Here is a 24,427-nt window from a genome sequence, read left to right on the forward strand (position 1 = left end):
ATTTAATATTTTAAATTCTCCCATAAAGAGAAGCTTTAGAAGTGTAGACACAGGCATAACTTCTGGTCATGGTACTGCTGGGGCAACTCGGAGTTTATGTCCTGTCTCTGTTGTTGACACACAGTCCAGGAGCTTGTCTACCCCTTAAATTTTCCTTTAGTTCTCATTCCTTGTCAGTCTTTGCTAGTTGTAATGCACTGATTTCTTCTCTGTAAATATGATATTAGCCAGAAGTTTTTTATTTAATTGTAGGATATAATTGAATTTGACATGTATTAGAGTTGTGTTATCTCTGAGGTAGGAAATCAAAGAATCCAGAGGGATTGTGGTGGCTGAAGATTTGAAGCTAAATAATCATGCTGATCCTGAAGTAGGTCAAGTTCAAGTCTAAAAGCCTCCTAAGAATCATAATTAAGGGCAGACTTTTAGGGTTACTCTTTGTTCTTGGTCTGTCTAGGTTGCTATAACAAAACACCACAGACTGAATCGCTTAAGTAACAGGAATTTTTCTCACAGTCCCAGAGGCTGGGAAGTTCAAGATCAAGGTACCGGCAGGCCCTAGACGGCTGCCTTTTCTCTTTAACGTTTTATGGAGCTTTCTTGGGCCTCTTTTATAAGAGCAATAATTCCATTCAGGAGGATTCAGCCCTTATGATCTAATCACCTTCCAAAGGCCGCATATTCTAATATTATCACAGGGGAAATTAGGATTGCAACATGAATGTTGAGGGGTACATAAACATTCATACAACAGCACTCTTCTAGATTCAGAATGTATGAGGGGGTAATCTGCAGTCTTAACAAGCACCTCAGGAGCTTCTCAGGTGGACCACATTGAGAAACACTTAAGATTAGCTGGTGAGCCCTGGACTGGTAGGTCCATTGGTTAGAGCAGTGGCCGGCAAACTCATTAGTCAATAGAGCCAAATATCAACAGTACAACGATTGAAATCTCTTTTGAGAGCCAAATTTTTAAAATTTAAACTATATAGGTAGGTACATTGTTATTAACTTAATTAGGGTACGTGGTATTTTGTGGAAGAGCCACACTCAAGGGACCAAAGAGCCGCATGTGGCTCGCAAGCAGTGGTTTGCCGACCACTGGGTTAGAGTGTCATTCTGATATGCCAAGATTACAGTTTCTATTCCTTAGGCAGTGCACCTACAAGAAGCAATCAATAAATGCATAAGTAAGTGGAACAACAAATTGATGTCTCTCTCTCTCTCTTTTCCTTCCTCTCTCTAAAATCAATAAATAGAATCAATAAAAAAGGACTCTTATCCATAATTGCATATGATAAAACAAAAGCAGGGGTTTGCCTGGATAATACCAATTTTTTTTTAATTTTTAAAAATTAAAAATTAGCTGGTGAAAGTGCTTAGTTAGAGAATGCAACCTTGTGCATAGATGACAGAGGACCAGCAACTCTTGAGTCCTCCTAAACTCTTTCCATAGCACCAGTGAGCAAGTTAGGAGTTTGGAGAAAATTGGCATCTAATCTCCCACCAGCATCCACATGTACACTTCCTCAGGAGGCCTCCAGAGAGCCATCAAGGGGCAAAATTAAATTACTGTAAGTCTTTGAGGTTTAAAGAAACAGCGACACCTTATCTTTGAAATGTTTATATTTTTATTTTATGATAAATTTTTAAAATTGGGATCAGGTTATAGTGTACCCAGTGTAATTACCTGGTTGAAAATTTAAAACTTCACCTCAGCTCACTTAAGCCCTGAAGTAAAAGGCCTAATTTTTTTTTAATGCAAATAGATTGTTGCTACAGTACATATATATATTTATTAAAATTCACTTAGTTCCTGTTTTAGTTTAAAAGTTATTTATTTTCATTTGCTTATTTTTCTCTAAAGTTTTTATTTCTACCATAACATTAGGCTTCGCTTTTTAATGTGTACATTTAGAGAAATAATACATTAAAAAGTGACGTGTGTCCTACACCCACTTGCTGACTTAGGAAGAAAAATGAAACGTATTTCCTGTCCTTGTCAGGAATCTACACTAATAAAAGAACAAGATGCAAATTGACCACACCTTCAAGACACCCACCAGCCAATCAGGAGTGAGTATGCAAATTAACCCAACAAAGATGGCAGGTTAATTTGCATATGCAGACACCAAGCGGCCAGTGGCGGGGCGGGATGCTTGCGTCATCGCCATGGTGACCACACAGGCGTTCCACACCGCCCCAGCCACTCTGGGCCTCTGGGCAGCATGGGAAGGCGGAAAGGAGGCTCCAGCCAGAGTGAAGGCAGTGCTGGCAGCCAGGGGAAGGAAGGCCCATTCTTGAATGAATCTTCATGCATGGGGCCTCTAGTTATATATATATTTTTAACCTAAAACCAGTTTGCTAGTGAAGCAGAATTAATGTGCTTATAGAGAATTGAATTCCGTCTCTAGTTGGGGAATAATCCCGGCAATTTTTTGGCAGAACTATTCTTTGTTTTGTATATTCAGGTTTGGTTCTGCAAAAGGAAATCCTGAAAGAGCACATCTTGTTTATGAGGAAAGATTAAATTAATTTACCTCTAAAGTCAAGCTACTTTAGATTGGTCTTCATTTAAGGTTCTTAATCTTCTGTCTATGGACTAAATTCATCAATTTAGCAGGAAAAAAGAATGGTCATTTTGGTGTTATTCAGGCAAACCCCTGCTTTTGTTTTATCATATACAGTAATGGATAAGAATTCTTTTTTTCCAAACAACACAAATTTATTGTTTAGTAATCTTGGAGGTCAGAAGTCTGAAATGAGTCTTATGCGTCTAAGGTTAAGATGTCACCAGGGCTGGTTCCTTCTCTAGAGGAGAATTTGGAGAATTGTTTCCTTGCCTTTTCTTGCTTCTTCTAGATCGATTAGAATTCTTTGACAGTTGATAGCATCTCTAATCCCTACTTCCCTCATCTCCTCTCCTCTGACTCTGACCCTCCTGCCTCCCTCTTCTAAGGACCCTTTTGATTACATTGGGTCTACCCAGACAATGGAGGATAGTCTCCCCATCTCAAGGTCCTTAATTTAATCGTTCTGCAAAGTCCCTTTGTGTTGTATAAGGTAACATAGTCACAAATTCTGGGGCTCATCGGGATGTAGATATCTTTGTGGGAACATTACTCAGCCTACAACACGAAACAAAAAGTATTCTCTTCAGTTTGTTTAGTCATCTGATTGTTGTTTGCAGAAAAAAAAAATTTTGTGAGTTTGATGGCCCTTCTAAAATGCCCAACTAGGACCTAACTGATTTGGCTCAGTTGATAGAGCATCAGCCTGCAGACTAAAGGGTCCCAGGTTCCATTCTGGTCAAGGGCACATGCCTGGGTTGCGGGCTTGATCCCCAGTAGGGGACATGCAGGAGGCAGCCAATCAATGATTCTCTCTCATCATTGATGTTTCTTTCCCTCTCCCTCCCTCTCTGAAATCAATAAAAATATATTTTAAAAAATAAAAATAAATAATAAAATGCCCTACACTTTTTGTACAGTTATAATCCAAGTGACAACATAAGTTAGAAATGCAAGCAAATGACTATGTCCACTAGCACTATCCATTCCTTTTTTTTTGGAAAAAATATTTTTATTGATTTCAGAGAAGGAGGGAGAGGGAAAGAGAGATAGAAACATCAATGATGAGAGAGAATCGTTGATTGGCTGCCTCCTGCACGCCCCCTATTGGGGATCGAGCCCACAACCCAGGCATATGCTCTTGACTGGAATCAAACCCGTGACCCTTCAGCCCACAGGCTGATGCTCTATCCACTGAGCCAAGCCGGCTAGGGCAGCACTATCCATTTCTAAGCAGGTGTTCCATAGCAAAAGTATAAATGAGAAATTTGGTTCCAAATTCACAGTAAGTTGAAAGATGCAAAACTGAAAAACTATCAAAATGGGGGGGAATCTCAATTTGATAGAACATCAAATGCATTGTTGCCATTTTCCTGTATGCCTCATGTAATCCTCAGCTAGTGACCTGAGCACTAAATGCTGGTGTGGTCCAATAATTTGGACACAGGTCCTGCCCATCCATTTCAAAGCAACTCTAAGGCTTCTCCAATACCTATTGGTAAGAGTTCTTGACCACAACACCCAGGTACAGCCAAGTAAGGCTGCTTTTGCCTGTAGTCATACCCGTGCTGCATCTTTAATGAGGATTGTTTAGTCTGATACACCTTACGATGGACCTAGCCAAAGAGTTTGTAACTGGGAGAAAGATTAAACTCTAAACTAGAGATTATATTGTTGGCATCACATGCCACTTGAGATTAAAACATTCTCTATTGGAGCTACTTGTAACTGAGAACTGCCATGCAGATCTTTCCTCTTGGAAGCTGGGGCCATTGGACCCCTAGCGCAACTGGAAAGCTGGGATTAGCTCTTGCTGCCCACTTCTCTGTCCCAAGCAGCCAATAGGAGCTAAATGAGGAATTAATAGGAAGAGGAACCTTCCAAAGCCCTCCCATAATTTCAGCCCCCTTTGACTTGTGATTAGATTTCTTTGTAAGTTGCCTTTTCACGTAAAGATCTAGGGAAGTCATGGGCTAGAAGTTGAAAACCAATGACCTGAAGTCAGCAGGTGCACTGTAGGTGAAATAGCTGGTGAATATTTGCTCATGATCAGTCAGGTTCACACAATGGCAGGGGTGTGGAATTGAGGGAAGATTCTTGGCCAGTAGCTGTTTTGGAGTAATGAGATAATGCCATATCTATCCTCCAGATGCCCTTTAAATGTCTGCTGACATCAAAGAAGTGATGCCAGTTTTACAAATCTAGGTTAGATCAGACTTCGTCTTATGGACAGGTTTGCTTTTCACCTCACCTCCAAGGCAGAACAGTGACTTCATAATACAGTATTGTTATTTCCACTTGCATAGCTGCATGGCCAACCTGCTCTCAGCTCAGAATTGCTGCGTTAAACATTTTTATTGTAAAAATGCTGTAAGTTACTAAGAGAATGAGCACTGTACAACATTAATGTCATGACATTCCGTCTGCCTTTTAACTGCAGCATAAATCAGTCACATGGTTAAATTGAATTCCTCTACTGCTACCTAGTAATTAAATAACTATAAAAGGGACCTTTTTTACTCCCACCATAAATAGGTCAGATAAAAGGGTATCTACTCATAACTCGCTTATCATTTTCTTTTAGAAATACCCAAATTGGAAGGCTTATTTATAGGCATTTTTTTTGTTACTGTTCCTTGCTTTTAGGTAGACCAGTACTTTTCAGCTCAGTTCAAGAGTGACCTGCATATGTCATCTAAGAAACTTGTCCTTCATCCTGTCTAGGAATTTTTATAACAATGAAGTGTTCAGATTATTGTTTCACAATGTTACTTCTCTCCATATTCAAGCTGAGATACGTGGTTTACTTATTTGCATAAAAGCTCTTGATTACTTACATAGTCAGCTCCTGCTATTTTGCTCGTTTGTTGCTTCTTAAAATACTCACAAAAAGGCTAATATTAAATTCACAAGCGTCCAGGTAGCATATATACCTTTAGAATGACTAAACAGGACTTGAAATGCCTTTGGCCATAAAGACCCAACTAGCCTGATTTTTGCATTTGATTCCATTCTTATAATATGATGTCTATTTTTCCTGATAATAAGCAAAAACATTAGGTACCATGTGTTAAGTACGTAGAATGTGTCAGATGTTGCCAGGATCAGTATTTTGATGATTTACAACAAGCCTAAGTAGTGGGTATTATTTTCCCAGGGTTTTTTGTGTGTGTGTGTGGGGGGGGGGGGTGTTTTTTTTTTTTGAGGACACTGAGGAAGATAAAATGTACAGCAATTTACTCAAGATCACAGAATTAACATGTGACAGGCATGATTGAAATTAAGGTCTTTGTGATTTCAGTAAGTATGATGGTGAGTGACTACTGTAGTTCCTTCCAATTAGACATATGAAGAAGGATAGGGAATAAAATTTTTATAATTTTATATAATATTCATGCAACTACTACCAAAATGCTTGATATGTTGGCTAGCATTTTATACTTTTAAAAATAAAAACATTTTTTAAAAATTTAATTTTATTATGAACTTTTCATTATTCATTATTAAACTAGGAGAAAAAAATTTCACTGCATAAAAGTAAATTAGAAAAAAGCATACATAATCTTGTCACCCAGGAATAACTACTATAAATTTAGGGTGGGGGTATTTCTTCTGGTTTGTAATTTAACCACATCCTGCTTTTTTCTCCCATAGTTATTAATATCATATACACTTTACACAACTCAAATGGTTGTATAATAGTCTTTGAGTGGATTTATCATAGTATATCCCTGAGTCTTAGAAATGTAGTCTACTTTTTTCACTGTTGTACTGTAGTGATTATCTTGCCTTTATCACATTTAAGGTTGTTTGCTTTAGACAGATTCCATGAAGTAGAATTGCAGGATTTAAAGGTGTGAATGTTTTAAAAAGGTTCTTGATAAATTATTTTTCCAAGAGACATATCATTTTACCCTTCCACCAGCAAAACATATGAGTCATTGTATTCTCACCTGAGTCAGGTACTATCAGTTTTCTTTTTGCCTATTGGTAGACATCAAGTAGTATCTGAGAGCTTTCTTTGATTATAGCATACTAATCCTGATAAAAATAAATGGCTTATTTATCATCACAATATTAGTGTGTTATTGTTGGTATCATTTCAATTTCAGATTAAGCTGGGCCTTTCACAGAATCTGTCGAGAAATGCATCAGTGAAGCAGAGAGATTCCATTGATGCAGATGAGGGTACAGCTATCAGGTGGAAACTGATGCTATCATAGGGCCAATCTATTTATACCTGTCCATATTCTCTTTTGCTTACTTCATGCAAACAGCTATACTGAGAAAGCAATACATTGGTCTCTGGCCAGCAAGAACTAAAGAAACTGGATGGTGCTTCCCCAACATTTCTAAGCATTACTTGAAATAGTATGCTATTTCAGGAACTGCATGCCTCAGTAGAAATATAATTCTATTTCCAAAGAGAAGTTTTTTAAAAGGCAATAGAATTGAATTCAGATTAATTTATAGGATTCTTTCAGCTCCTTGGCCCGGGCAGGTGTGGTGGTGGGGAGTTATAGTAAAACACTTCTTACTGTTTAGACTTAGAGTTGAGTAGGTTTGAAGCATAGATTCACAGATGACTTAAGCATTGGTTATCTTTAGTCTCCCAGTAATATATTTTTTTTTATTTTCTCATAAAGTACTTTCAAAACACAAGATTTTTGAAATATCCAATATATCATTCATCCATTCATATGTCAGAAGCCTACTTTAAAGCCAGCACTTGGTATGAAACCTTGGGCATACAAAGGTTGAGTAAGACACAGTTCCTACCCTCCAGGATCACAGACCTGTAAACATGTATGCAAAATATAAAGAGATAAGTGCTATAATAGGTATGTAAAGGATATATAGAGAAACAAGGTAATAAACTTGACCTAGAAAGCAGTCAGGGAGTATCTTCACAGTTCAATAGGTGGGAAGGGCATTCAAGGTAATGAGAATGGCATGTGTTAAAGGCAAGGTGAGACAAAAGAGTGTGATATCTTGAAAATCACAGTATAGTGGTAGCATAGGGGAAGTTATAAGACATGATTCCAGAGTAGACTTAGGTAAAATCATTTGAACTATATCAAAGCATTTGGACACAGTCTGAGAGACAATGTTCAATCTGTTTAAATTCCTATGAAACTTATAATAACCCATCTATGATATTAATGGCACTCCTATTTCAATAAACAAGATAGGTGGAAAATATAAAGTACTTGTCTTGGTATGATTCTGTTTCCTTATGTATAGTCTTGTACAAATGTCCTCAAAAACTTCTCAATGCTAGAATTTAGGATCTGAAAACACTGGAACATTGCATGTCCTTTTGGATGGCTAGAACTACGGAATAGATAATTCTAAGTGGGCAGCACAAAGCTAGAAAATTGTGCCAAAGATCTTCCAGTATGTCTTCCCACTAAGTGATCCAGGGAATATGGCTGCCAGCTATAAAAAGTGGGCAAACATCAGACTGGAAAAGGATTTGTCAGCTTACAGTATGCAGTGACTTTGGGGGAAGTATTTCTCCCTATTAAAAATCAATAGCCTTATGAATATGGCATAAAGAAAGGAATACTTTCTTGGAGAAAAAGTAAATTTCAAGTGTAACAGATTATTTACGTTTTTTGAATGTCAGAAAGAGTGGTGGGGTGATAGAGGGAGCTGGTGAAGGTGATGATTCAAGAACCACTGCTGCTGAAATGACCAGCTGAGAAGTAGCATAACATCCTCAGTAAGAATACAAGGTAGCAGTTACGTTCACAGGTTCTGACACGTGGCTGCTGGGGATTTCATTCCAGCACTGTCACTTACATCTGTGGGTTCTTGTACAAGTTACTTAACCTTGTTCCTTAGTTTCTTTATGCTCAAAATGGGGATGATGGTTTCTTTGAACTATAAATGAGACATCATATATCTCAAGTGCTTGGAACACTGAGAACAGTATCTGTAACATAGTAAGCTGTCATTACTTTGATCAGATTCAGAAACAGTTGTGCATTCCAAGCCATCCTTCAACCTGGTGTCTTTTGTGGAGCCATAAGTTTCTGTTATAGACATTTATGTAAAGAGCTGCAACCTGTGGGGGCTCAGTAAACACTGAAATGTTATAGCATATAGGTACCTATCTCCTTTTTTATGTTTTCTATCTCTTGAAGTTCTCACTGAGATCATTAAGCATTCTTAAAATCAATGTTTTAAACTCTGCATCTGGTAGATTGCATTTCTCCATTTTGTTTAGTTCTTTTCCTGGAGTCCAGCTCTGTTCTTTCATTGGGGACATGTTTCTTTGTATCTCCATTTCGTTTGCCTCTCTGTGGTTGTTTCTATGTATTAGGCTGAGCTGCTATGTCTCCCAGTCTTGGTAGAATGGCCTTCTGTAGTAGGTGTCCTGTAGGGCCCAGGGGTGCAGTCTCTCTAGTCACCTGAACCAGGTGCTCCTGGTATGGGTTGTGTGTGTCTCCTGTTGTAGTTGAGCCTTGATTCCTGTTGGTACATCACTGGGGGGAATTGACCCTCAGGCTGATTGGTTGCGAGGAATGGCTGAGACTACAGTGGAGGAGCTGTTGCACTGGGGCTGACCCTCCAGAGTGGAATTTGCTTTAGCAGCTCTCGTGACTGCCAAGTCTGCCCTTTGGGTGTGTCATTTGTTGAGGTGGTTGGGTGGTGCTCTGGTGTGGCATGAAGCTCACCACGGGGGATGTTGGTTCTAGGATCTCTTGAGCAGTGGAAGCCAAGGTCACCTAGTGCCGGCACCTTACCTTGGGCCACTTTATATGAGCTATACAGTGATCTGCAGATGGTTGCCATTTGTTCTGGGCTTGAGGTGCTTTGGAGAGACTAAGTTGTGAACTGAGGCCTGCTGCCATTAGTGCCAGGCTTTTGGGGATGCTTAGCAAGAATTATGGGGCATGCCAAGGCCAGATGCTGAATATTTGGGGTTTATGAACCTTTGAGAGATCTTAGGGAAGTCCATAGCATGAGCTAAGACAGGCTATTTGAATGAAAAAGCTACTAGAAGTGGCATGGGCGTGGTGCAAGTTGGGTGGAGCAGGGTCTCAGGGAATCACCAGGACCAGGAATCCAGTGCGAGCCAGGTCGATCGATCGAGACTCAGATATGGCACCTGTCTGTGCCTGCTGGGGGAGGGCTGAGCAAAGGAACAAGGCCTTCTGCCAGCACTCTGTCTGGGAGAAAGCTGTCCCTCCAGCCTTTGCCTTGAAGCCAAACAATTCAGTCCTCTCCTTATGACCCTGGTGCCTTATGTCCCTAGTGCCCAGGGCTGGAGTTCAGAGCGAGTGAGTCCAGGTAAGTCCCTGCTTGGGCCCTTTAAGAGAAATTCCTGGGTCTGAAACAGTTCTCCATCTCACTGAACTACAATCTCTGCTGGTTTTCACCGCCAGAAGTTATCTGGAGTTCTCTTCCCAACACCGGAACCCTGGGCTGGGGACCCTGGTGTGGGGCTGGGACTCCTCTCTCCTCAGAGGGGCACCCCCACAGCTGAGATATCCCTCCTGATTTTTTGGGGGTAGGGTGGGGGACCAGCCTGTTGTGTGTCTCTCTGTCTTTCCTACCAGTCTCCACATGGCTTCTGTATATCCTTAGTTATAGGACTTCTGTTTAGCTAGATTTCAGGCAGTTCTCAGTGGTGGTTAAAGCTGTAGTTTAGTTGTACTTTTGATGTGGTTGTGGGGAGAAGCGAGTTTACCTTTTCCACCATCTTGACCCACCTTAGGCCTCTGGAATTTCTCAAATTGGGTCAAAATGCTTTCCTGAAAGATGCATCTCGAATAAACACGTATCAAATTCTTTATTTTTTTTACCTTTTTTTTTAAGGTGGGAAACCTTCCCATGTAAGCACAGCTAAGTAAAGATTATTCTTAAGTCTTGTCGCTTAGTAAATCACTGCTGACAAATAAGAGAAGTAGAAAAAGAATGGTAAATGCAGAGGCTCAGGTTTGCTATATATAGAGATTGCTAGCTATTGACATAGTGTACAAATGCGCGCCCCCCCCCCAACCTGAGTAATCTAAAGGACACACTCCCTCTTAATGCACCTTCCCAAGGGGAATGCTCTTGGGAACATGGGAAGACAAATCACTCTTCCGTTTCAAAGAAACCATGAGTCACATACATGCTTGTCTCTCCTTAAGCATTTTTACCTCCTTTGGAAACTGATTGAAGAAAAGGTTGTTATGGGCAGTACTGTCTTTTCTCAGAACCCCTGCTCGATAAATCCAAGTCTACCTTAGTCATGGCCCAGGATACACCTGTCCTGCAAGTGAAAGTCTCTCTGGAAAAATGACGTAAATAAATATAAAGTCTCCCACCTGGCAGGTTTCATTATGCTTCCTTTGTAGAACCTGATGGTGGGTACATGGTAGAGAATTGCTTCCTGTCTGGCTCATTCAGCCTGGTACACAGTCATCCCAGGAGAATCAGTGTCTCCCAACATGGCGAAGTGTGGGAGGAGCAAGGGTCTGAGAATAGCTCATAAAAATAAGAAATAATTTGTTTTAAGATTTAGAAATCAGAACACTTGATTTTGTTCATTACAATTGGCATACATTATCATATGATAGCAGCCATTTCCTTATATAATTCTGAGACTTACAAAATAGAGGCATTCCTACTCTTAATTTTAAAATGTGTGTCATAGAAACCTTCATTGTCATGCTCTAATGATTTAGAAGAGATGGAGTAAGTATAAGGTCAATCTGAGTTGTAAGTTCTGATAGTCTAATGTATTTTTACAACATGGTCCCATCCAGGGCTAAGTTAGGATTGGCTTTCATGGAATTAGCGTATACTCTAGGATTGGTTAGTAGAGGGGTGACTGGAAATAACTGGAATTCTACTTCAAAAATAATTTGAACACTTGCATGGGGGAGTGGGGTTGTCTTGGCAGCGGCTATTCTTCATTTCAGGTGATTTATTTCTCTTGCCTGGACAGAGATTGTAAATTGCAGTTTGGGATGACATTCAGGGCAAGGACGCATTGCGGTCCATTTGTGAGAACCGATCACTCCGGACTTCATGGGGCAGCAAGGCTGTGGTTTCGTTGCAGGCAGGATTAATCCTAATGCTGGAACCGCGAAGGGAAAAATTGATCCAAATTGGTGGTTGTGTCTGGTTTACAAGTTAAATTGAACTGATCTGAAATGAGAACCTTACTGTGTTCAGCTCTGTGCTTGGAATCTATTCGAAGCAATTCAGCCTGAGTGTATCTGAAGCGTAGGTGATGTCATCCCAGACAGTGAGCATGTTTTTGCGTCTATATCACATTTCAACCTCCACTCTATTTAGTTTTGCAATTTCTCTCTTCCTAATCTCTTTTATTTCTCTTGGCCACAGTGTCTCAATCTTGGCACCGTTGACACTGGGGCCAGGTAACTGTTGTGGAGAACTGTCCTGGGCACCATCCAGGTCCTCTACACACTAGATGCAAGTAGCCAACGCTCCTCTGGTTGTGAAAACCAAAAATGTCTCCTCACATTGCCGAGTAGTCTCTGAGGGCAAAAGCATCGCCCCCAGTGAGAACCCCTGGTGCAGATGAAAAGAGAAGTGGTCCATAGACTGAGCCCAGGGAGCTTTCTGAGGTCTAAAGACCTGGGAGGTGGCGAGGGAACCAGCAAAGAATGGAAAAAGAGCAGGTGGTGAAGTTGGAGAAGTAAGAGAAAATAGTGTCCCAGAAACCAAATGAAGAAAGTGCTCTAGAAAAGAGGGAGCCACCATCTGTGTCAAATGCTGCTGCTGGTTAGACCATTTATGGATTTAACAATAAGAATGATGAAGTGTAAAAACTACTGATTGCTGCAAATAGGAACATGTACTTGATGTATCTTATATATTTTAAGATTAAAATTCAGAAGATGGTCACAAGGCAAATAATCTTTATTGTTATAGAAGAGTACTAGATGGCAATTTAGAGTTTGTAAACAATCAGAATAAATTGTGTATGTACTGCCCAGCTGGCGTGGCTCAGTGGTTAAGTGTTGACCTATGAGCCAGGAGGTCACAGTTTGATTCCCGGTCAGGGCACATGCCCAGGTTGCGGGCTTGATCCGCAGGGGTGGGGGTATGGGGGGGCGGCGTGCAGGAGGCAGCTGATGGTTCTCTCTCATTGGTGTTTCTATCTCTCTCCCTCTCCTTTCCTCTCTGAAATCAATAAGAATATATTTTAGAAAAAAAATTGTATACATATTAATAATTTCTAAAAAACTGTATTTTACTAGAAATTGTAAGCCTCGATGCCTAGTCCAAGGTATATAATAAATACCCTATCATATAATGTATGGTATATGATAAGGAGGTATATGGTAAGTTATGCGTTACCAATAAGAGCTTGAGTACTGATATTTGTGAGTTTAAATATTTATGAGTGGCTTCAGGACAATTCATAACAGTGTGACTCAGCCATCTGCATTCATTCTAAAATGCTTTCTTGAGTTGGAGGGAAGAGACTGGCTTTGGATCTAACAAAATATGAATAGAAGGGAAAGGTTTGCCATCTGCCATCTGTAGGGCATTCCTCTGTGTGTGGCAGTAGAAAAATGGCTCTAGACGTTACTATGACGCAGGTTAATCCATGTGGTAAGATGAATAACAGTCCCACAAAGATGTCTGTGTCTGAATCGCTGGAATTTGTGACTGTCCCCTTACAAGGCAAAAGAGGCTTTACACATGTGATTAGGTTAAGAATTTGATCTGAGGAGCTTCCTCTGGAATAATCTGGGCCCAACATCATCACATGAGCCTTAAGTCTGGAGAACCTTACCAGACTGTGGTACTAAGTTATCCCTGGGGCCCCATGTCATCACATGGGTCAGAGTCAGAGAAGGTGATGTGATGACACAAAGTTAGAGAAGGCGACAGAGTCATGGAAACAGATATTGGAAGATGGAGAAAGAGGCCGCGAGCCCGGGAATGCAGGCGATCTCTACGTACATGCTGGAAAACAGAACCTCCAGGAGCAATGCAGTCCTGAGAAGACTTTGGTTTTAGCCCCATAAAACTCATTTTAGAATTCTGAGCTCCAAAAACGATACGCTAATAAATTTGTGTTGCTTTAAGCCACCGAGTATGTGGGAATTTGTTACAGCAGCAATAGGAAAGTAGTAAAATCCAAGTTTATTACCAGCGTTCTCACCACTGGTTTCTATGGCCTTCTCTCCTTATGTCACTGAATGACCATCCAGATTTTGAAGGAACGATGTCAATACCCTAATCAAAATCTTGCCACATTATTATTTTCAAAAGCAAAATGAAACTGATAATCCTTTCTTGGATATTGGGTGATATCGTATGGGTGAAAAAAAGTGTCATTTTCACGGATCTTACTAACAATATATTTAATCTTATCTTTGCTAATTTTTATGTAGTCTTAATTTCTCATGTAAATTTGATTATGGAGACAAAATATTATCTGGAACCTATACCAGGAAATAATCTTCATCACTGCTGAGCTATTTTCTCCCTAATCCAGAAATTGCCTTTGGGGTATGTTTTCTCATTGCTTTCCTTATCCCCTTTCAATTTTATATCCCAGGGAAAGTTAGTGCAACAGTATGTTTGTTTGTTTGATTAATATATTTTTATTGATTTCAGAGAGGGAGAGAGAGGTAGAAACATCAGTGATGAGAGAACCATAGATCGGCTGCCCACACTGGGGATCGAGCCTGCAACCTGGGCATATGCCCTGACTGGAATCGAACCATGACCTTCTGGTTCATTGGTCAACACTCAACCACTGAGCCATGTGGCTGGGTGGTATAACAGTATGTTTAATCAGCCAATAGTTAACATGAAAACATGTCATTTTTCCCCTTGATAGTGTGTTTTGGCTTTTTTATAGTTGTTTGAAACAATGAATGTAAACTAAAACTCTTTATAAATATGAGGAACAGGATCATCTTTCAGTCCAAACGTTTAGACCTGAGGAGAGAGAAAGAAAGCACTCTCAGATTTGGATATGTTGATACTTGTTTGTATAGTTGTCTGTGCAGCTGTCATTTTGATTTAAATCTGGGAAAATTCTGTCCGAATTGGACTTAATCTTGTAAACCTAAATCCGGTTTCTATTCCATTGTGAGTAATCCTATGCTCTTTATAGCATTTGTCCACTTCTGGTTTCAGTCTCCAACTCTCAGGTAAAGTTGTTATCCATAAGAACACTCAGGGCGTCTTCAGGATGAAGACAAGCAGGAAACAGATTGTTTGACTTGACTCTAATTTTCATATTTTATAAAATGTTTTATTTTATATTTCTACGGTCAGCAGGCCATTAGAGTGAATGACAAGGTTTTGTTTTGTTTTTTTGAAGTTTGCAGCCTTGACACCAGCCCAGAATTATATGTTGTACAACTTCTGGTCCAAGAAAATGTCATATTCAGGGGGAAAAAGTCACTAATACCTCATTTACATGATATAATAGATTTTAAGACTGTAAGGGGTCAAGTTTAACTTGGTGATGGCAGTCACTCTCCTGCTCTTATTTAATAGGAGGCATTTCAGAATTACAGCATTCTTCTGTATTATCATTATTATCCTGTTTTAAAAATAATCTTAACAGGAGAGCATATTCTTCATTGGAAATTCAAATGAAAGCTTCCTATTTCTTTAAACAAAGAACATGTTTTTAAGGGAATTAGCACAAGGAAATTGCTGATGAAACCACTTTCTGGATTGTATTCTGCATGCTGTCTTTCCGATTGAGAACTTATCCTATCTAATGAAAGGGTAATATGCAAATTGACTGTCACTCCAACACACAAGATGGCCGCCCCCATGTGGTCAAAAATGGCCAGCAGGGGAGAGCAGTTGTGAGCGATCAGGTCAGCAGGGGAGGGCAGTTGGGAGGGACCAGGCTTGCAGGGAAGGGCAGTTGGGGGCAATCAGGCCTGCAGGGGAGGGCAGTTAGAGGTGACCAGGCCTGCAAGGGAGGGCAGTTGGGGGGGAACCAGGCCTGCAGGGGAGGGCAGTTAGGGGTGACCAGGCCTGCAGAGGAGGGCAGTTGGGGGGACCAGGCTGGCAGGGGAAGGCAGTTAGGGGCAATTGGGCAAGCAGGGGAGCAGTTAGGCATCGATCAGGCTGGCAGGGGAGTGGTTAGGGGGTGATCAGGCTGGCAGTTAGGGGCAATCAGGCAGGCAGGCAGGTGAGTGGTTTGGAGCCAGCAGTCCTGGATTGTGAGAGGGATGTCCGACTGTCCCTCCGGGATTGGCCTAAACTGGTAGTCAGACATCCCTTGAGAGGTCCCAGATTGGAGAGGGTGCAGGCTGGGCTGAGGGACACATCCACCACCACCCCCCATGCACGAATTTTGTGTACCGGGCCTCTAGTTGTTTTATAAATGTCCAACTAGACTTTAATATCTTATCATAACAAATATCAGTGTATATCATAAAAGACAGTTGCTTGGAAATTCTAATTTGAAGTGACATTCAGTACAGAGAATTGGGATGAGAATATTGAGAGCAATAAGCAAACAAAGCAAATTATAAATTATTTTGTCATTGCAAACCCCATTTTTAGTTTGCTTTGAAATGGGAGGAGATTTGTCCAATAAAACCACTGATACACTTTTGGTTAAGTTTTTATTTGCAGGTGGCTGTAAGCTTTACTCTTTCTAAGGAGATAAAGAAACTGTCTCCTTCATCAATAGAATTTAATTCTTTGTTTGATTGAGTATCCTCTAAAATCTTTTATTTTAGCTTGAAATTGATTCTTTCTGATGACTTTTATGAAATCATGTCTTCTAAAACAAAGAAAAAATATTCTTGCATCTCTTTAAGATGCAATACCATTAGGCAAAAATGGACATTGACTCTATATGAGAAGTCAGGACACATCAGCTTCTCCCTTCTTCTCTCACCCAAGGCATGTAATGGTATACACATGACTCAGTCTATGCCAGAGGGAAGGGGATGAGGGGAAAGGGGTCCTAATATATGGTGACAAGAGAAGATTTGACTTTGGGTGGTGGGCACATGATGCAATATATACAGATCTTGTAACCTGAAACCTATATGTTCATGTTGACCAATATCACCCAATAAACTTCAAAAATATATATATTTTATTGATTTCAGAGAGAAAGGGAGAGAGAGAGATAGAAACATCAATGATGAGAGAGAATCTTTGATAAGCTGCCTCCTGCACACCTCACCTTGGGGATTAAGCCCAAAACCCGGGCATGTGCGCATGAGCGGGAATCGAACCGTGACCTCCTCGTTCATAGGTTGACACTCAACCCCTGAGCCACACCAGCCAGGCCCCAATAAATTTATTAAACAAAAGAGGAAGTGAAGCATCCATCTTATATAAAAACTGCTTTTTGAAGTTTTAACCCTGCTATTTTGGCTTCTGTAAACGCTTGCTTGCTTAAATACTAAGGAAAATAAGACTACTCCCATTCCAGAGAGGCCGTGGACTATGCCCCAGACAGAGTTGTCAGTGCTGATACCAGGCCAGGCCTTGAGATATGGTCTCATAGCCCCTTCCCAGCACGCAGGCCTTCTTTCCCAGAAGGCCCGGAAGTCTCATTCCAAATTTGGGAGACAAAAGAGCTAGGAAAAGTATAAATAGAAAAGGTTTCCTCCATGTGGGGGGGCCCAGAATTTGAAAGGCACATTTTTCTCTGGCCCTGCACTTAATAAAATGTAACTCCCTTTCTCTAAGCGTGGCTTGGTTTTTTTCCAGTCTTCTATAACAGAAGGAAAGAAAAGAAAACCTAGCCATGAATTGTAGTACTGTAGCGGTTAGTGGTAATGAATTAGTGGGCACATCCCTCACAGCTAACTACAAGCGAGAGGTGAAGACACAGGCCTGACTGCTGCACAGCTTTCAGAGCTCCCGGCAATCTGGCTTTAACCTGCGTTTCCATGCTGACTCGGTGTCATCCCCAGCCCAGAGCAGTGTCCAGTCTGATACACTTTCAGCTTAGCTCATGCCTGTGCTGCTGCCTCTTCCATCCCAATTGCCACTCGCCGCTGGCCTTTCAGCCAAAGCCTTAAGAGTCCACCTCAAAGCCCTCTTTCCACAGAGCATTTGCTAATGACAATACTGTCTCCTTCCTCAGAATTTTTATCAAACACGATTCATTATAACACACATTATTTTTCCTGTCTAACTAGATTATCTGAGGTAGACTCTACTTTTACATAGGGATTGGCTTATTGTTATTTTTTCATTCAGTGTCATACAAACCACACTGCAGATGAAAATGATAAAGCTCATTAAATTTTGAATGGATGGATGGATGTCAGCATTTTTCATCAGCAACTGAAAATATCTTAAGGAAACAATGGTAGTATCTTGCCAGTTCCTTAGACAGATGGCATTTTTAATGGGGCTGTATGTGTTTAACATTTTAAAACTATTTACTTCCCAAAGGTCCTATTTTCAGTTGTAAAAAGAAAGGCAACAAGAAAATAGAATTTATCAAAAAAATTTAAAAAGATGACAAGGGGGAAAATTCTATGTTGATAGATAAGTATAAGCACCTCTCTCTAACAGATCTGCTCTAAGAGAATTACACTCTCCTGCAAATGGGTACATATGAACCACGTGACTGAGTCCATTGTACCAAATGTAACTTTGCTTTGATCAGGGCCTATTTCAACAATAGAAACACTGAATTGCAAAAGAATGGTTTTCTCACTTTTTTTTTTTTTTTTTTTTTTAATAAGAAGAACCTGTGATCTCTAAATTAGCATTTGAGGGGAATGCAGAATGAGAGAGGTAGTCGCAACTCAGAGAAGCTCATAAATCACAATTATTTTGTTTTCTGGGTCAAACATAAATTAGAATAACACCTTTTACATTAGTCATTGCTTTGTCTTGCAATTATAAAGTCGTCATTCATTTGTATTAATTATGGACACTTATTATTATTCACAAAATTATTCTTTGTCAGAATATCTGGGCACAGAGTTAATTTTCAATTATAATTTACTTGTGAATAAAAACTGCTGGAAAATTCCCATTATTTTTAAAATAGAAAAATGCCTTTGTGAAGTTCTCAGGGGGTCTTGAAATCTCAAGAATGTGACAGAATCCAGCCCTGGCTAGAACTCCAACTTTTAAGGAATCCCCGTTTCTATTCTTATGAAATTGTAACCCCTATAAACCTCCACTAAATGTCTTTTGGGTAAAAAGCAGTGTTATTTCCTTCAGTCTCCAATTTATTTGTGGCCTTCAAGTTACTTTTAGAACCTCGAATTGTGTCCTGACTGGAATCAGCAATTGAACTAAAGGAGAAATCTTTTTTTAAAATATATTTTATTGATTTTTTACAGAGAGGAAGGGGGAGGGAGAGAGAAGCATCAATCAGCTGCCCCCTGCACACCCCCTACTGGGGATGTGCCCGCAACCAAGGTACATGGCCTTGACCTGAATCGAACCTGGGACCCTTGAATCTGCAGGTTGACGCTCAATCCACTGAGCCAAACCAGGTAGGGCTATAGGAGAAATCTTGAAGGAGATGTGGCCTCGCCAATTGGCAATTTTTCTCAACTTCAGACTCTTCGGCTTAGAACAGGCGTCCTCAAACTACGGCCCTCAGGCCACATGCGGGTGTTTTTGCCGTTTTGTTTTTTTTACTTCAAAATAAGATATGTGCAGTGTGCATAGGAATTTGTTCATAGTTTTTTTAAACTATAGTCCGGCCCTCCAACGGTCTGAGGGACAGTGAACTGCCCCCCTGTTTAAAAAGTTTGAGGACCCCTGGCTTAGAACATGAAAACTTTCTATATGCTAAGGCATATCAGCCAAAGCTGGGGGTGCTTTTAGGTCTCCTTTCCTTTCCTTTTCTCCCTCGAAGCTTCCTTTTCACTTTCACAACTCGTTGCACCTTACACACAAAGCAAGGTGCCACAAAGCAAGGTTACCTAGACATAAAGGAGCGAAGGCCATCTCCTGAACGTGCTCATGAGCAATTATCCTCTGTTGAAATGCTACCCACATCAAAGTGTCGCCATTCTCAAACTTGTTTGGCTCTTGAAGGCGTGCATGTATGCTGACAGAGATCTTGATGTGAATGTAAAAGAGGCTGATGCTAAGTACTGGTTTCAGTCCAGTCCCAGAAGTTGAAAATAAAAAGCATTTGAATGTGTACACACTCTTTGAGAGAGTTAATTGCATTGGACAATGAATACAAATATTGAGTAGCTACTCTGGTAAGAATAGAAAAAAAAACTCACTTAGGAATGTTTTGGAACAAGGTAGCATGATAGAGAACTCTAAATCTCGAAGGATAAAGGATAAAAACATTATTTGTTTTTTACTAATTGTGGACCAAAGTCCATTATTCATATTGATGACAGAAATGGAAGGGTAAATTCAAGTTCAACAAGCTCAGAGCACATCAGTACTTCATTTGGGCGATCTTTATTTGGTTGGTTACCTTGTCACTACAACTATAGAGTCACCATCCTGAGAAATATTTAAAGAGCACCTACAGTTAAGGGTTGTGCTACATAATGTACATTTTAGACTTATTAAGCAAGAAGAGTCAATGCCATCTAGAAATTGCTAGTTATAAGGCAATAAAACAATGTAGTGTTACCTTATACCCAGCCACAAAGGGTGGCCAGAATATGAAGTATTACTGGATTACCATTGAGAAATTAGGGAAGTCATTTATCTACATCAGCAATTTTCATCCAGTGTGCTGCAAGAATTTTTAAAACATGCAATACCTGACTATTTAGTCAGGTGCACTGACCTCTTTTTCCTTAGATTGTCTAATAAAAAAATGACAACAGCCAACACAATAGCCATCCAGTGTGAATGTCCTGTCTTAAACCCTAAATATACAGCTTAGTATAATAGAGTTGTATTTTATTAGTCACATGGCATAATAAGGTTGCATTTGATTGGTTCATTCTTGGTACCAGAAATCCTTACATACAAGTATAGGCACCTGCTTTTTTAAAAAGTCACTTTGGAGCAAAAAATGTAGGTAAGTTCGGCTGGTGTCGCTTAGTGGCTGAGCGTCAACATATGAACCAGGAGCTCAGGGTTCGATTCCTGGTCAGGGCACATGCCCGGATTGCCAGTTTGATCAGCAGTAAGGGGTGTGCGGGAGACAGCTGATCAATGATTCTCTTCATTGATGTTTTTATCTTTCTTTCCCTTGCCCTTCATCTCTCTGAAATCTCTCTCAGGTAATTGCTATTGTTATTTTTTGTAAAGTCAATCAAAATTATACATTTTTTGTCAGCCGGCAAAAAATATATTTTTTGGTGTGCTGCAGAATTTTAGTAATTAGTTTGTGTGTGCCACAAGATGAAAAAGGTTGAAAATCACTGATCTACATTAAATAGCGAGTGGGCAAGCAGCAAGTCATTGCTCATCTTGACTATAATTGAACCTTTACCAGATGCCAGGACAGAAAGTTAGTTTTAATTCACTTAACCCAGTTTGCTAAAGAAAATCTTATCTTCTTTTAAGCAAAATGGAAAAATCATAATACATTTAACTATAAATGACATATTTTGATTACTCAATTGAAGAGGTTATAGTAAGAGTTAATGACTCCCTGTTATTTAAGAAGCTTAAGCTTAATTCTAAATTAGCCCAAAACATTATTTTAATTTTACCACAACAGATTTATATAGTAGACAATGAGCAACATTTTTATTATAGCATTTACACTTAAACAAATATCAATTCACATTAACTACTTGTGACCCAGATATAGCTTAGACAATTAATGCATGTTTATTTTTGGTAGTTTTGACCAATATGCAGTATGCAGCTGTTTAACTATAAGCAACCAATGTCACACACACACACACACACACACACACACACACACACACACACACACTTTCTGTAGAATGAGGAAATTGAGCTCTGTCACTAAATTCCCTTGCAATTCTTAAATTCTGTGTATCTATGATGATTGGCTTGGTTACCCTAGCTGTGGAATTGAAGGTTTGTGAAGAATCTTTAGAAAAATGTGTGAAAAAGAGAATGGTCCTTGCCAGGAAGTTAGCAGGACATTAGACCTAGTTCTCATTCTAGAACTGAAGAAATTAGTTGGGGTGGGGGGGTGGGGGGCAATGGTAAGATATGTACACATATAATACCTTAATAAAAAAATTGAAGAAAAAAAAGAAATTAGAGAAAAATATACAGAGGGAAGATTTTTATTCTTTTCTTGCTTATTCAAGGCACATTCATTTAATGGCTAGAAAGATAGGTTTGTATAAAGATACTCATTTAACTTGGTTCAAATTTGCAAGTAACACAATCCAACCATAACTAAAACCTGAATTACACTGAACGAACAATAATTTGTTATCCAGGAAGTAAAGTGATCTGTGCCCAGAAGATATGACATATAAAACAGGAAGGTGTGGAGATTCCTCTTACTTTCCCCCAACCCCGCACATGTCTGACCAAGGATCGAACCCACAACCCTGGTGTGTGCCCTGACCAGGAATTGAGCCCAAGACCTTTCAGTGCATGGGTGACGCTCTAACCAAATGCGCCACACTGGCCAGGGCTATGGTTACATTTATAGGAAACGTTAGAACCGTAAGGATAGTAAGTAGATTAGTGGTTGCTGGGGCTGGGGAGCAAGTGTTGGGAGGAAATGGGGAGTAACTGCTGATGACGAACACAGGGTTTCTTTTGGAGATGAAGAAAATATTCTAAAACTGATTGTGGTGGTGGTTGCCTAACTCTGAATATACCCCCAAAAATTGAATTACTCATTTTTAGTGGGTGAATTGTATAATACATGAATTATATCTCAATAAAGCTGTGTTTTCTTAACAAAATAATGTACTACACAGTTACACAATGACCATGGGATTCAGTAGGAGGGCTTAAGGAATTCTTATATGCTTATAAAATAACACATAAGGTACACCCTTTTCCCCCCACCCCTTAAAGTTTACCACAGGAGAAAAGGGAGATCTAAGGACTACTTAACCTCTAGCCTGGGTTCCTTGGCCATAAAATTATGAAATGCTTTACTTGCATTATGGATGATTAGAAGGATTAAATGATAATGCTTTTAAGCACTATTTCTACCCATAGGAATCACTCCCTAAATCATAATACTGTGATTATTGTCACTTCCAATTACCTTTATAATTTTAAAAAGAGTATATACTATTTGATATTACTATTGCCTACATTAACTTGATAGAATTATTTTTTTTTTAGCGAGTTCTTTGTTATAATGAGCATAAATGAGGATAGTGATTCTGACTCTAAAACTAATTTAATGCTGTACACTTGCCAAATTCAAAAAAGTAAAGTGATAAATATGTTTATGGCCTAAAGTACTTGCTTCTTGAAATGTTCAATAGTTAAGTTTCCCTAAAATTGTCCCAATTTTTCACTTCTGTTTGAACTATAGAAATAGTCTCTTTCTGGAGGAAGAAAATGATCATATGTTTTTTCTAAGTGTTTTATTCTTTAGTTATTAACGTGTTAACTGGAAAAGTACAAGTGTTCATTTACTTACTTAGTATTTGCTGAACAAGCATGTACACAGTTATTTTCCCCATCAGAAAATTTGATATGACAAGAGCATGATCATTCAACAAATATTTAATAAGCACTCCTGTGTACCAGGTCTTGTGTTTCCAAGAGAAGTGTTTGCAAACCTCAGTGGAAGTGATTTACACCACCCTTATTTATGGGTTGACTTCTGGGATTACTCGCTTTATTTGAATTGGGAGTGTTTCTTGTGTAAATAGTAAGATACCTCATGAGTCAGCAATATGTGTCAGCAGTTAAGGGGAAGAATATGAAGCATTTTACAAGTAATGCTCTTCGGATTAATGCATTTTGCTATTTGTGTTATGTCTTGTAAATTACTTTTCAACCCTTTTTTTAAATCTAATTGAGTGGGGAATGCCCATTTTAAGGGAAATCTTGCTTTTTACAGAAGTATGCTCAGATGGTTAAATTATTTACAAGGCCTCTGTAAATAATTACTAGAGGCCCAGTGCACACATTCATGCACCTTGAATGGAACTGTGGGCCGTGAGGCTGTGGTAGGTGGGGCGGGTCTTGGCTCATTCTCCACACCCCCACCTGGCCCCTCCTGCTGCGGCCCCCAGTCTCCTGTCTGCCGGCAACCCCACTCCCGCCACCAGTGCTCCCACTCATTGATGGATGGTGTCAGCCCTGCTCACACTCACTGAAGGCACGGAGCGATTGGGGCTGGCGCCAGCAGCAGGTATAACCAGGGCCAGTGCCATCAGTGGGTGCGAGCAGCAGCTGCTGCCCTGATCACCCCTCAGGAGCAGGGAGAGGTGGAGAAGACTTCAAGGGTGATCAGGATTGGCAGCTGCTGCTTGTACCCACTGATGGTGCCAAGCGATCGGGACCAGTGCCAGGCACTGGCAGCAGGTACAAGCTGTGGCTCTGGCACTGGCAGTGGGTGCAAGCGGCAGCTCTGGCACTCGCAGCGGGTGCGAGAGGAGGCTGCCGATTCTGATCTTCCCTCAGGATCAGGGGGAGGTGGAGAAGCCTGAGGGGCTATTGGGGCTGGCAGCCACTCGCACCTGCTGATGGCACCGAGCAATCAGGGCCATCAGGACTGGCACCAGGAGCCGGCAGTGGGTGCAAGCACCAGGTGAGACCATGGCACGCGGGAGCAAAGAATTTTCAGTAACCACCAGAGTCTTGCCCCAATGACAGCGACTGGTGCCCCGCCTTAGTCTGACACCCCCGCTCACCTGCTCCAGCATCCCTCCATAGCCAATGCCCGCCATGTTCTGCACCTGCCCCTGGTGGTCAGCGCACATCACAGTAACCGGTTATTCTGTTCTTCTGCCATTCGGTCTATTTGCATATTATCCTTTTATTATACAGGCTAGTCTATAGGAGCATTTGTTCTT

At 40.3% G+C, this 24,427-nt stretch overlaps 1 protein-coding gene across 3 annotated transcripts in view; it reads left to right on the forward strand.

Annotated features, from left to right (window-relative positions):
• Positions 1–24,427, forward strand: part of ELOVL6 (ELOVL fatty acid elongase 6) — a 135,559-nt gene that overhangs the window by 63,355 nt on the left and 47,777 nt on the right. The gene's annotated exons all lie outside the window — the stretch shown is intronic.

The sequence above is a fragment of the Cnephaeus nilssonii genome (genome assembly GCF_951640355.1).
Source record: "Cnephaeus nilssonii genome assembly, chromosome: 1".
Classification (NCBI taxonomy): domain Eukaryota; kingdom Metazoa; phylum Chordata; class Mammalia; order Chiroptera; family Vespertilionidae; genus Cnephaeus; species Cnephaeus nilssonii.